This window comes from Phaseolus vulgaris, chromosome 9 (genome assembly GCF_051622355.1).
Source record: "Phaseolus vulgaris cultivar YP4 chromosome 9, ASM5162235v1, whole genome shotgun sequence".
Taxonomy (NCBI): domain Eukaryota; kingdom Viridiplantae; phylum Streptophyta; class Magnoliopsida; order Fabales; family Fabaceae; genus Phaseolus; species Phaseolus vulgaris.
The window spans coordinates 2667170-2682815 of record NC_143506.1 but is presented as its reverse complement, the minus strand read 5'-3'; positions in this window follow the sequence as shown (position 1 = coordinate 2682815).

The window sequence follows — 15646 nt, the reverse complement described above, 5'->3', positions numbered from 1 at the left end:
TTCAAGGCGACTGTGCCGAATACGTGAAGAAATGCGCCAAGTGCCAAGAGTTCGGTCCCCTCCACCACACCAGGCCGGAAGAACTGCACAGCATCATCTCCCCATGGCCGTTCGCCATTTGGGGAATGGACATCATCGACCCCTTCTCCCTAGGGAAGGGGCAGACCAAGTTCCTGTTAGTGGGAGTCGACTACTTCACCAAATGGATCGAGGCCGAACCCCTCGCCTCCATCTCGGCGAAGAATGTACAAAACTTCGTATGGAGGAGCATTGTCTGCCGATTCGGCGTCCCGCACACAATAGTAACTGACAATGGCCGACAGTTCATCGACCGAGGCCTACAGTCCTTCTATGACGACCTGGGCATCAAGTCCATCACGGCCTCGGTGGAACGCCCACAAACCAAGGGGCAGGCCGAGGCCGCCAACAAGGTCATACTCAACGAACTGAGGAAGCGGCTGGGCAAAGCAAAGGGCCGATGGACCGAGGAGCTGATCGAGGTACTTTGGGCGTACAAGTGCACCCCCCAAACTACCATGCAAGAGACACCCTATAGCCTGACATACGGAACAGAGGCCATGATCCCAGTTGAGGTGGCCGAGTCCACCATACGACAGCAAATGTTCGATCTCGTAAGTGAGCTCCGTGACAAAAGCAAGATTCGGGAGGCCGCCTCAAAGCCCGGGCGTCCAGAAGGGACAACACCAAAGTCCGGCCGAGAGGTTTTCAGAAGGGCGATCTCGTCTGGAGAATGCGCAGCGACGCAAGAAAAAATGAAGGGAAGTTCTCATCCAACTGGGAGGGGCCTTTCCGAGTTCGGGAAGTTGCACAAGGAGGAGCTTATCATCTAGAATGGCTTTCAGGGAAAATTGTACCGAGGACGTGGAATGCCACGCACCTCAAGTTCTATTACAGCTAAAATCAATAAAATCACGCACTCTTTCCTCACCCAACCAGGGAGGTTTTAACGAGGCGTTTTTATCAAAGTATTGGAAATATTCTGCCCCCACCTCTCGAAAATATCCTACCGAACAAGCAACGACCGACTTCCCACTTGCTCGATTAACATCGCAAGTGCCGGCCGACCGATTGCCCACTTGCTCGATTAACATCGATAAACGTTCGCAATTAATGGTCGATTGCCCATATTTTACTTGCTCGAATTTAACGTTCGCAATTAATGGCCGATCGCCCGAATCAGTGGGATACCGATTGATTAACTTGTCAATTCTTATGCCAAAGTGATAAAGGAAAAGTTGGACGATATATTAATAAAAAGCACCGGGCGATACATCAAAACACAAAATAAGAAGGCCACGCCCCGGCCTCGGAAGATGCTAAAAGAAAGGGAAAAGGCCACAACCCGGCCAAAGGTATAAACCTAATCCCGCACTTCAACACACTTACCCTCCTCGGCCTCCGCCTCCCTACCGTGAACCTTGACCTCCCCTCCTTCGGTCCCGACCGGTTCAGCCCCTTGAGCAGTCAGAGCGTCCACTTCGGCACTTGGCAGGATCCGACCCTGATAGACCTCACAGTCAAGGTCGAACTCCCCAGTAGCCGGCGACCCTCCATATAGCACGTGCGCTTGACGCACGGCTCGTTCAAAGCACTGCTTCAATAACTCCTCGGCCTCGTCGTAATTCTCGTCGAGTTCAGCTTCGACTTTGGCCTTGGCAGTTTGAAGGGCAAGCACCTCAGCGGCCGACTCCGCGAGCTTCTCGTCGGCCCACTTCTTCAGCTGGGCGATCTCAGCAGCCGCCCTCCTCTTCTCGGCCTCTAGCTGCCGCCTCGCCTCGCCGGCCTCACTTTGGGCCAACTCTCTCTCGGTCGACTCCTTGGCAATCTTGGTTAATAAGTCAGCATTAGCGGCCAAAGATTGCTCCAAGGACTGAGTGGCCTCCGAGAGCTGATGCTCCAAATGCGACACGATCTGCACGTGTCGTTCTTGCCCCTAGAGACCGTGCTGAAAGAGTACGACCGAGCGGCACACGAGCTCGAGGCCGCTCCTCAAGAGTTCTGTCGGGGCGACATCCCGAAGCGACTCCCGAGACTCATCGGGGAGGGCCACACGAACCCTTCGTGTGAATTGATGGCCGCGCCCCAAGAGATCGAAGGGGGTCGGCCCAGACCTCGCCACGACATCAGAGGAACCCGGGCGGGAGCGGGGAGAGGGCTGCGCCACCTCGGCCGCCTCTCGACGAGGAGGAAGAGGCGTCGGCATTGAGCCGGGCGACCTGACGGTAGTTGCAATATTGCTACCCTCCCTAGGCCGCTTCTTGGACTTCTGGGAAGGACCGGCCTGCTCCCTGGACTTGGCCCAACTTCATTGGCCAGAGGCATCACCTCCAAGCTGCGGCGACCCCTGCGCTCGGCCGCTTTCTGTCGGTGCTTATCAAGCACGCCAACAGCATTTGGTCGCTCGTTCACCATGGTCTCTGCAAAAGAAAACACAAGTTAGAAAATGCCGAACGGTGAAAGACGACGACCGACTGACCGACTAAACGCAAAAATAAAAACCCATACCCCTAACGGCCGCCCAACGCCCAGACTTAGCGTAAGCCCCGAGCAGCGTCCGACATGGAAGCCTCCTCGGGAGGGCGTCAAAGAGCGAAAGAATTTTCAGCTCATCGGCACCCTCTGTCGGCCTCGACCATTCTTTGAAGCCACAAGGCTTGCGAGTCCAGTAGAGAGGGAACCTCGATCCACCGGACTCATCGAAAAAGATGGCTGTCGCCTCCGGCCGAATGATGACTTTAACAAAATGCTCCTTAAATCTTTTGTAGGAGCCGGCAAATAGGTCGAACAAAACACTACCCGTCCGCCCAACCAACGAATGCCACGAGGCCTTCTTAGCGGGATGAGAGGCATAATAACAAAGAAAGCAAGAAGGAGAAGGATGGAGGCACATCACATCGCACAACAAGCGAAATGCCTGAAGGGACGCCCAGGTGTTCGGATGAACCTGGGTGGGCGCCACGTTGAGCGCCCGAAGAACGCCCATCGTGAACGTGTCAAAAGGCAAAGACACGCGCAGGTATACATATAAAAGAAAGGGGGACCGTCGCCCGGTCGCCCCATGCAGACTTTCTCGGTCGGCCCACAAGGCACGACGTCGAAATAGCTGGACAGACCGCCCGGCTTTAATGCTGGGTTCTTGACGAAGAACTCGGCCACGCACTCCGCAGTACTATAGGTGGAGGATTTCCCAACCACGTTGGGATCCACCCAGCTAAAGTCCATAAGCGGTATGGCCGAGGGATGAGAGTCTGACCGGTCGCACGCAACCGCCGGATCATCCTCCCTCACAACTTCTACCAGGGACGACCCCTCGACCAACCCAACCAACTGAGAGCCGATGGTAGAAGAAGAAGAAGAAAAAGAAGAAGAGGAAGACTGTCCGATAGGGGAAATCGAATGACCAACGGGACCAGATGGGGAGAGGATGTTCGACCAGATGAAGAGGATGTAGGCCGAGACCGGCTCGACATGACTAACCTTTTTCTGGGAAAGGAAGTGTGGGCGAAAGGTCACTTGGCTATCAGAGATGAGGGCGAGAGATCACTCGGCTACCAGTTCGCTCCAATAGAAATCACAAGAGTGTGACACTGGTGGACCCCTATATATAGGGCCCATGGGCCTCGGAATGAGAAACGTCAAACCAATCTCAACCGTTGGATCTCGTAGATCTAACGATCCACAAACTCCCCCGCCCAAAAAATCCCTCATCAATGCACATCACATCACGCCATCTGAGGTCATGTCACGCCGCCTAGTCAAGTCACACCTCGAAAGATGAAATAGTCGCACGATCAAAAGAGGCCGACCGACATCTATCATCACAAACTCATCGGACACATCTAACATATCTGCCCTCGAGCTTGGGGGGCAAGTGTACCGGTATGGGGCGAGGCCGGGACCCACCTGGCTGCCCGAGGCCGACGGTCCAACTGACCGACACTTGGTTTAGACCTAAAGTGCTTTGGCCGGGACGACGAGGCCGACGGCCCACTTGGCTGAGACCTTAGAGGGCTTGGCCGAGGCAACCGGAACCGCAATGATTTGGCCGATGGCCGACCCATATCATGGGGACATGGCCGATGGCCGAATCCCATTACAATTAACGCTCAAACCGAGATCAGTAAAGCTAATCCATCATCAAGAATTAGGTAATGCAACCCTAAGCAGTATCCACCTTGATAAACGGGTCCAACAAGGTAGGCCCATTAGAATAATATAAATAGCGCGCATCCCAAGGAGTAAGGTATGTCATTTATTACTGTTCACCTACCTGAGAGCTGACCACCCGCTTTACTGACTTGAGCGTCGGAGTGCCTTCGCAGGTACCCCCACCATCCGGTAATTCGCCCGACGACCGAGTGCCGAGTACCGAAAGATAAGCAAGAAGACGAGAAGAATCACAGTTCATCACACAGTCATCTGCCCGACCGAAGGAAAGAGAAGAAGACTTCAATAGTTCTCTAGGTCCCATCTCCCTAGCAGGAACACTTTCAATGTAATAACTCATCTCATTTATGCTTTGTTTGGATTAGAGAGTGGAAATGAGGGAGTGAATTTAAGATGATTTGAAGAGAAAGTGTAAAGAAAGTTAGGGTGTTTGGATTAAGGTAAATAGAGTGGAAAGTGTGAGGAAAGTTTATGAAAGTTTGTGAGTGATGTGATGGGTGTGATTGAAATTGTATTTTTTTTAATTGATAAAAATGTAACTTTACATATTTGCCCTTACATTTAAAAATTGTTCAAAAATTAATTTAATTTATTTATTTATAAATTATAATTATTTTTAATTAAAACATTATTTAAATATTTATAATTATAAATATTTAATAAAATATCATTTTTATATTAAATAAAATTATTATTTTTATCTTTATTTTTTGTAATTAATAATTATTATATAAACTTATTTCTTTATTCTTAAAAATATATTTATTATTATTATTTATATTTATAATTTATTATATATATAGTATAATTAATTATGTTATTTTATAATAATTATTTTTTATATTTAAATTATAATTCTACTTAAATAAAAATAATTTAAGTTTAAAATAAAAAGAATAAAAAAGTAATTTACAATTAATAATTAAATATATATAGATGTATTGAACTTTCTTCGCAAATGTGCGAAGAAAGTTTAGAAATAAAAACTTTTTCGATTTCTGTGTTTTAATATATTTTATTGCTTTGATTTTCGCATTTTCTTCGTTAATAGTATATCTTTGCTTTTCTCTACTCAAATACAAATGCACCCTTAGGCTTTGTTTTTGGCTTTCTAATATTTTTTCTGTTCAATTCTAAAATACATTGTACTCATGAAGATGAGTTTTCACCACGCGGAATCCCAAATAAAAACGTCAAAAGACTCTTCTTGAACAACATAAATGACGAAAACAAAGAGCATGGGAAATGACAAATTGCCATTGCGACAATTCCTATTTTTTCAAAATTTTAAATTTTCAAAATTTGTAAATTTTAAATCAAATTTTCACATCCTAAACTCTTTTCGAAACACATCAACTTTCAAATTTTTTTTTTTTAAATTTCAAAATTTATAAATATATTAGATAAAAAATTGGAAACAAAATTTTTATTTAAAATATTTTATGAAAAATGTATGTAAGAATAATTTTCAAATTGATTAAGAAGTTGTCTTTAATCCCTATTGGATCTGAATATCTTCATTACGCATAAACTCATGTACCCATTCTATTTCACACTTTCTTTTATGTGCCCTACTTTCCAATTTTTTTCTCTTTCCTTTCTTTTTCCATGTAAAAGCATATTTTCATTTTCACTTCTCTTTATCTTTCTATATTTTGATTAATCTTTGTGGAACCCTAATTTGACTTTTGTCTTATGAAATTGTAATTGAAGTTTGTAACTAGATGGAGGGGAATGACTTAACAAAAGAAGTTGTGGGAACCACCACAATCATGGGTAATTCTCTTTATGTGCATTTCAAATTGTGAAACACTAATTTGACATTTTCTTATGAAATTGCGATTGAAACGTGTGATTGAAATATTTAATTTTATTTTATTATTATGGCCATTGCGACATTTCCTATTTTTTCAAAAATTTAAATTTTAAAAATTTTAAATTTTAAATTTATCAAATTTTCAAACCCTAAACCCTTTTCGAAACATTACAAATTTAAAAAAAAATCAAAATTTTAAAGTTTCAAAATTTATAAATATATTAAGTAAAAAATTGGAAACAAATTTTTTATTTAAAATATTTTATGAAAAATGTATGTAAGAATAGTTTTCAAATATATTTAAGAAGTCATCTTTAATCCCTATTGGATATGAATATATTCACTACGCATAAACCCATGTACTGATTCTACTTCACACTTTTTTTTTCTGTGCTTTACTTCCCATTTTCTTTTCTCTTTCCTTTCTTTTTTTCATGTAAAAGCATATTTTCATTCTCACTTATTTTTCTCTTTCTATGTTTGATTAATCTTTGTGGAACCCTAATTTGACTTTTGTCTCATGAAATTGTAATTTAAGTTTGTGACTAGATGGAGGGGAAGGACTTAACAAAAGGAGTTGTAGGCACCATCAAAACAATCGGTAATTCCTTTTTATGTGCATTTCAATTTGTGAAACACTAATTTGACATTTTTCTTATGAAATTGCGATTGAAACATGTGATTGAAATATTTGATTTTATTTTATTATTATGGTCATTGCGACATTTCCTATTTTTTCAAAAATTTAAATTTTCAAAATTTTTAAATTTTAAATTTCTCAAATTTTCAAACTCTAAACCTTTTTTGAAACACTTCAAATTTTGAAAAATTTTAAATTTAAAAAAAAAATCAAAATTTATAAATATATTAGATAAAAAATTGTAAACAAATTTTTTATTTAATTTTTTTTATGAATAATGTATGTAAGAATAGTTTTCAAATTGATTTAAGAAGTCGTCTTTAATCCCTATTGGATCTGAATATCTTCATTACGCATAAATCCATGTACCCATTCTATTCCACACTTTCTTTTCTGTGCCCTACTTTCCATTTTTTTTCTCTTTCCTTTCCTTTTTCCATGTAAAAGCATATTTTTATTCTCAATTCTCTTTATCTTTCTATGTTTTGATTAATCTTTGTGGAACCCTAATTTGACTTTTGTCTTATGAAATTGTAATTGAAGTTTGTGACTAGATGGAGATGAGAGATTTAACAAAAGGAGTTGCGGACATCATTACAACAATCAGTAATTCTCTTTATGTGCATTTTAAATTGTGAAATACTAATTTGACATTTTTCTTATGAAATTGTGATTAAAACATGCGATTGAAATATTTGATTTGATTTTATTATTATGGCCATTGCGACATTTCCTATTTTTTCAAAAATTTAAGTTTTCAAAAATTTTAAATTTCAAAATTTTTAAATTTTAAATTTCTCAAATTTTCAAACCCTAAACCTTTTTCGGAACACTACAAATTTCGAAACATTTAAGTTTTCAAAATTTATAAATATATTAGGTAAAAAATTGGAAACAAAATTTTTATTTAAAATATTTGATGAAAAATGTATGTAAGAATAGTTTTCAAATATATTTAAGAAGTCGCCTTTAATCCCTATTGAATCTTAATATCTTCATTACGCATAAACCCATGTACTCATTGTACTTTAAACTTTCTTTTATGTGCCCTACTTCCCATTTTATTTTCTCTTTCCTTTCCTTTTTTCATGTAAAAGCATATTTTCATTCTCACTTCTCTTTCTATTTTATGTTTGATTAATCTTTGTGGAACCCTAATTTGACTTTTGTCTCATGAAATTATAATTTAAGTTTGTGACTAGATGGAGTAGAAGGACTTAACAAAAGGAGTTGCAAGCACTATCACAACAATCAATAATTCTCTTTATGTGCATTTCAATTTGTGAAACACTAATTTGACATTTTTCTTATGAAATTGCGATTGAAACATGCGATTGAAATATTTGAGTTGATTTTATTATTATGGTCATTGCGACATTTCCTATTTTTTCAAAAATTTAAATTTTCAAAATTTTTAAATTTTAAATTTCTCAAATTTTCAAACCCTAAACCTTTTTTGAAACACTTCAAATTTCGAAAAATTTTAAATTTTTAAAATTTTCAAAATTTATAAATATATTAGATAAAAAATTGTAAACAAAATTTTTATTTAAAATATTTTACGAAAAATGTATGTAAAAATAGTTTTCAAATTGATTTAAGAAGTCGTCTTTAATCCCCATTGGATCTGAATATCTTCATTATGCATAAACCCATGTACCCATTCTATTTTACATTTTCTGTTATGTGCCCTACTTCCCATTTTTTTCTCTCTTTCCTTTCCTTTTTCCATGTAAAAACATATTTTTATTCTCACTTCTCTTTATTTTTCTACATCCACTTGACAATGTAGGGAAAAATTGGTAGTTTTATTTGTGAATAGAAAAAAGAATGGTTCGTTTTGGGATTTGATTGGGAGGGTCAAGAATAAGGGGGTGGTGGTGATGGAGGATATGGAGGGGAAGTGGTTGACGATGGTGGTAAAGGATAAGAACAATTTGACTAAGTCTCTCTGTGGGTCCAAGGCAAAGAAAAGAAAATAGAAACATATTTCATTATATTTTTTTCTTTTATATATAATATTTTTCATAATTAATGTTGATTAAATTGATGATGAATTTTTGGTTTATTATTTATAGGTGTCACATGTGTTGTAATCATACAAAATAAAAAATGTGGATACACAGACACTCCCAGGCCTGTGTTCCCACTAGTAAATAATAAAACTAATAATTACAATAAATAAAATTACGGTTGGCAAATTAAATATAATATTTTAAGTTAATTTCGGTTGGCTTATTTAAATGGTTGACAATTTGAATATAATGTTGTTACGACAAAAATATGCCAACTACAACATCAATTGCTTCACATCTCATGTTTAATTATTATTTTTTTCATGTTTGCCATTTTTATGTACATATTAAGTGTTTTTCTTTATTACTTATACTCATTTGTTTTCTTATTTTTCTTGCACTTTTAATTTCTAAGTTAATTACGGTTGACTTATTTAAATGGTTGACAATTTGAATATAATATTGTTACGACAAAAATATGTCAACTACAACATCAGTTGCTTCACATCTCATATTTAATTATTAACATTATTTTTGTTTTTACATGTATTTATATGTTATATCTTATAATTAATTATTATTTTTTCATGAATAATGCTTTTATACGTTATATCTCATAATCAAATAGAATGCAATATCAATTTATTTTTTATCAGTTTAGTTGTATTGTTTTTATTTTTATGTACATTGTTTTTTACAATTTTTTTGGTTATACATGTATTGTATACCTAATCGTTGAGTATATATCAATATTATACTCAACAAAAGAAGTTGGAAGCTACATCACTTAATAGATTTATGTATTCCTATTTCTTATGCACATGCATGTTGTATGTATGTTTTGTAATGTTGTTTTTTGGGTCAAAGTCATTATCATTTTAGTGGTTTTTTTCTTATGCTATGTTTCTCATTATCATTTTTTTTAAAAAGTCTCAAATTCATTATTCGAATAAATGTATTAAATGGAACAAATATATATACAACATTGCATTGACAAGCGTGATGTTTATTGCTACATGTGTGCATTAAAATCCTTTCAGAGTAATTAAGTCACTACTTTATTTTCTTCTTTTTTGCATACACTGTGGTCGTTATCTATCTCTTATACACTGTTTTCAACATATTCATTTATTCTTCATATGCATATTTCTTATATATTTAATGCATCAAGTAACCATTTTATCTCAACATTAAACAATGTTAACAACTTATGATTTCAAAAAATAACTTTTTACAAAATTAAAATTTATTTAAATTTTAACCTTTTGATTTTAATTACTTATTATATATTATTATATATAAGAAATTACATTACATAGAGTAGATAAAACAATATTTTCTTTACATTATTGCAAATATTAAAACTTATGATATATTATCTATATTTAATAATTATGTATAAGATATTATTTATATGTTAATTTTTTAGTGGGATTATTATTATTATTACTATTATTATTATTTATGTTAATTAATTTTATTTCTAATTTAATTATTAATTATTAATTAATATGGTACTGAAAAGACAATGTTGAATGTGGTAATGCATAAGTGAAAAGTCATTGCTCTATAAATAATTAGAGGTAAGATATTCATTTTATTTAAGGTTTTCAATGTACTGTTTTTTTTATTTGTTCTTTTCAAAATTAGAATTTAATTTTTTATATTATTTATTATTTATAATTTATAATGTATAATATATAATTTATTATTTATAATTTATAATTTATTACTTAATATTGATTATTGATTTTTATTATTGATTACTCATTACTGATTACTTATTAATGATTATTTATTATTTATTATTGATTATTTATTATTGTTATTGTTTATTAATTATTAATTTCTATTTCTTTTTATTATTATTTAATACTGTATTTGAAGTGAAAAAAACATGTTTTTTGAGCCACTGGATAAACGAATAATCATGAGTGATATCTTGCTATAAATAGGTTACAAAATTCGATTTTTTATTACTCACATAGTCTAGTCTTATTTTTCTTGCATTTTTACTTTCTAAGTTAATTATAGTTGGCTTATTTAAATGGTTGACAATTTGAATATAATATTGTTAGAACAAAAATATGTCAACTATAGCATCAATGCTTCACATCCATTTTTATTATTTTTTTATGCTCATAATTTTTATGTACATGTTAAGTGTTTTTCTTAATAATTATACTCATTCGTTTTTTCTTATTTTTCTTTCACTTTTAATTTCTATGTTAATTATGTTTGGCTTATTTAAATGCTTGACAATTTGATTACAATGTTGATACGACAAAAATATGCAAACTACAACATCAGTTGCTTCAAATCTCATGTTTAATTATTATTTTTTCATGAATTCTATATTTATACGTTATATATCATAATATGATAGAATGCAGTACAATTTATTTTTGATAAGTTTACTTATACTGTTTTTTTTATATACATTAATTTTTACAACTTTTTTTTATATATATAATTATTTACCTAATTGTTGAGTATATATCAATATTATACTCAACAAAAGAAGATGGAAGCTACATCACTTAATAGATTTATGTATTTCTATTTCTTCTACACATGCATGTTGTATGTACGTTCTGTAATTTAGTTTTTTTTGGGTCGAAGTCATTATCATTTTAGTGGTTTTTTTTTCTTATGCTATGTTTTTCATTATCAATTTTTGTAAAACTATCAAATTCATTATTCGAATAAATGTATTAAATGCAACAAATACATATACATCATTGCATTGACAAGAGTTATGTTTATTGATACATGTTTATGGGATACAATGTGATCGTTCTCTATTTCTTATACACTGTTTTCAACATATTCATTTATTCTTCATATGCATATTTCTTAGATATTTAATGCATCAAGTAAACATTTTATCCCAACATTAAACTATGTTAGCAACTTATGATTCTGAAAAATAATTTTTTACAAAATTAAAATTTATTTAAATTTTAATATCATTTAAATTTTAACCTTTTGATTTTAATTACTTATTATATATTATTATATATAAAAAATTACATTCTACATAGAGTAAATAAAACAATATTATTGTTTTATACATTATTGCAAATATTAAAACTTAGGATATATTATCTATATTTATTAATTATGTATTAGATATTATTTATATGTTAATTTTTTAGTGGGATTATTATTATTATTACTATTGTTATTATTTATGTTAATGAATTTTATTTTTAATTTAGATATTAATTATTAATTAATATGGTACTGAAAACACAATATTGAATGTGGTAATGCATAATAAAATATATTGCTCAATAAATAATTAGAGGTAAGATACTCATTTTATTTCAGGTTTCGAATTTATTATTTTTTTATTTGGTCTTTTCAAAATTAGTATTTAAACTTTTATATTATTTATTATTTATTATTGATTATTGGTTATTGATGATTTATTATTGATGATTTAATATTTAATATTTAATATTTATTAGTTATTATTTATTATTTATTATTTATTATTTATTGTTTATTATTTATTTTTAATTTTTAATTATTAATTATTAATTATTAATTATTAATTATTAATTATTAATTATTAATTATTAATTATTAATTATTAATTATTTATTATTTATTATTTATTATTTATTATTTATTATTTATTATTTTTTATTTTTTATTTTTTATATATTATTTATTATTTTTTATATATTATTTATTATTTATTATTTATATTTATTATTTATTATTTATATTTATTATTTATTATTTGTTATTTGTTATTTATTATATGTTATTTAATAGTTAGTATTTAATATTTAGTATTTATTATTTATTATTGTTATTGTTATTGTTTTTTATTATTAATTATTAATTTTCTATTTCTTTTCATTATTATTTAATACTTTATTTGAACTGAAAAAGACATGTTCTTTGAGACATTGGATAAACGAATAATCATGAGAGATATTTGGTTATAAATAGGTAACAAAATCTGATTTTTCATTATTCACATAGTCTGGTCCTATTTTTCTTGTAGTTTTACTTTCTAAGTTAATTATAGTTGACTTATTTAAATGGTTGAAAATTTGAATATAATGTTGTTATAACAAAAATATGTCAACTATAGTATCAATGCTTCACATATATTTTTATTATTTTTTTATGCTCATCATTTTTATGTACATGTTAAGTGTTTTTCTTAATAATTATATTCATTTGTTTTTTCTAATTTTTCTTCCACTTTTAATTTTTAAGTTAATTACATTTGGCTTATTCAAATGGTTGACAATTTGAATACTATATTGTTACGATAAAAATATGCCAACTACAACATCAATTGCTTCAAATCTCATGTTTAATTATTATTTTCTCGTGAACTCTATTTTTATACATTATATCTCATAATATGATAGGATGCAGTACAATCTATTTTTGATAAGTTTACTTATACTGTTTTATGTACATTATTTTTTACAACTTTTTTGGTTATACATGCATTATTTACCTAATTGTTGAGTATATATCAGTATTATACTCAACAAAAGAAGATAGAAGCTACATCACTTAATAGATTTATGTATTTCTATTTCTTCTGCACATGCATGTTGTATGTAGGTTCTGTAATGTAGTTTTTTGGGGCGAAGTCATTATCATTTTAGTGGTTTTTTTTCTTATGCAATGTTACTCATTATCAATTTTTTTAAAACTCTCAAATTCATTATTCGAATAAATGTATTAAATGGAACAAATATATATACATCATTGCATTGACCAAATTCATGTTGTATGTAGGTTCTGTAATGTAGTTTTTTGGGGCGAAGTCATTATCATTTTAGTGGTTTTTTTTCTTATGCTATGTTACTCATTATCAATTTTTTTAAAACTCTCAAATTCATTATTCGAATAAATGTATTAAATGGAACAAATATATATACATCATTGCATTGACAAACGTTATGTTTATTGATACATGTGTACATTAAATACTTATCAGAACAATTAAGTTACTAATTCATTTTTTCTTTTTTGCATTGTGGTTGTTCTCTATTTGTTATGCAGTGTTTTCAACATATTCATTTATTCTTCATATGCATATTTTTTAGATATTTAATGCATCAAGTAACCATTTTATACCAACATTAAACAATGTTAACAATTTATGATTCTGAAAAATAATTTATTACAAAATTAAAATTTATTTAAATTTTAATATTAATTAAATTTTAAATTTTTGATTTTAATTACTTATTATATATTATTACATATAAGAAATTACATTTTACATAGAGCAAATAAAACAATATTATTATTTTTTACATTAAATATTAAAACTTAAAATATATTATATATATATATTTAATAATTATGTATTAGATAATATTTATATGTTAATTTTTTAGTGGGATTATTATTATTATTATTATTATTTATGTTAATTAATTTTATTTTAAATTTAGATATTAATTATTAATTAATATAGTACTGAAAACACAATGTTGAATGTGGTAATGCATAAGTGAAAAGTCATAAAATATATTGCTCTATAAATAGTTAAAGGTAAGATACTCATTTTATTTAAGGTTTCAAATTTATTATTATTTTATTTGTTCTTTTCAAAATTAGTATTTAAATTTTTATATTATTTATTATTTATTATTGAATATTGATTATTTATTATTTAATATTTGATATTGATTTTTGATTTTTGATTTTTGATTATTTAATATTTATTATTTATTATTTAATATTTATTATTTATTATTTATTATTTATTATTTATTATTTATTTTTGTTATTTATTATTTGTTATTTGTTATTTATTATTTATTATTTGTTATTTATTATTTATTATTTATTATTTATTATTTATTATTTATTATTTATTATTTATTATTTATTATTTATTATTTATTATTTATAATTTATAATTTATAATTTATAATTTATAATTTATAATTTATTATTTAATATTTAATATTTAATATTTAATATTTAATATTTAATATTTATTATTTATTATTATTTATTATTTGTTATTTCTTATTTATTTATTTATTATTTTTTTATTTAATATTATTTATTATTGTTATTATTTTTGTTATTGATTATTACTTATTTATTTTCTATTTTTTTTCATTATTATTTAATACTGTATTTGAACTGAAAAAGACATGTTTTTTGAGGTATTGGATAAACGAATAATCATGAGTTATTTTGGTTATAAATAGGTAACAAAATTCGATTTTTTATTATTCACATAGTCTGGTCTTATTTTTCTTGCATTTTTACTTTCTAAGTTAATTATAGTTGACTTATTTAAATGATTGAAAATTTGAATATAATATTGTTAGAAAAAAAAATATGTTAACTATAGTATCAATTCTTCACATCCATTTTTATTATTTTTTTATGCTCATCATTTTTATGTATATGTTAAGTGTTTTTCTTAATAATTATATTAATTTGTTTTCTCTTATTTTTATTTTATTTTTAATTTTTAAGTTAATTACGTTTGGCTTATTCAAATGGTTGACAATTTGAATACAATATTGTTACGACAAAAATATGCCAACTACATCATCAGTTGCTTCAAATCTCATGTTTAATTATTATTTTCTCATGAACTCTATTATTATACATTATATCTCATAATATGATTTGATGCAGTACAATTTATTTTTGATCAGTTTACTTGTACTGTTTTTATTGTTTTATGTACATTATTTTTTACAACTTTTTTGGTTATACATACATTATTTACCTAATTGTTGAGTATATATCAATATTATACTCAACAAAAGAAGATGGAAGCTACATCACTTAATAAATATATGTATTTCTATTTCTTCTGCACATGCATGTTGTATGTAGGTTTTGTAATGTAATTTTTTGGGTCGAAGTCATTATCATTTTAGTGGTTTTTTTTTTCTTACGCTATGTTACTCATTATCAATTATTTTAAAACTCTCAAATTCATTATTCGAATAAATGTATTAATGGAAT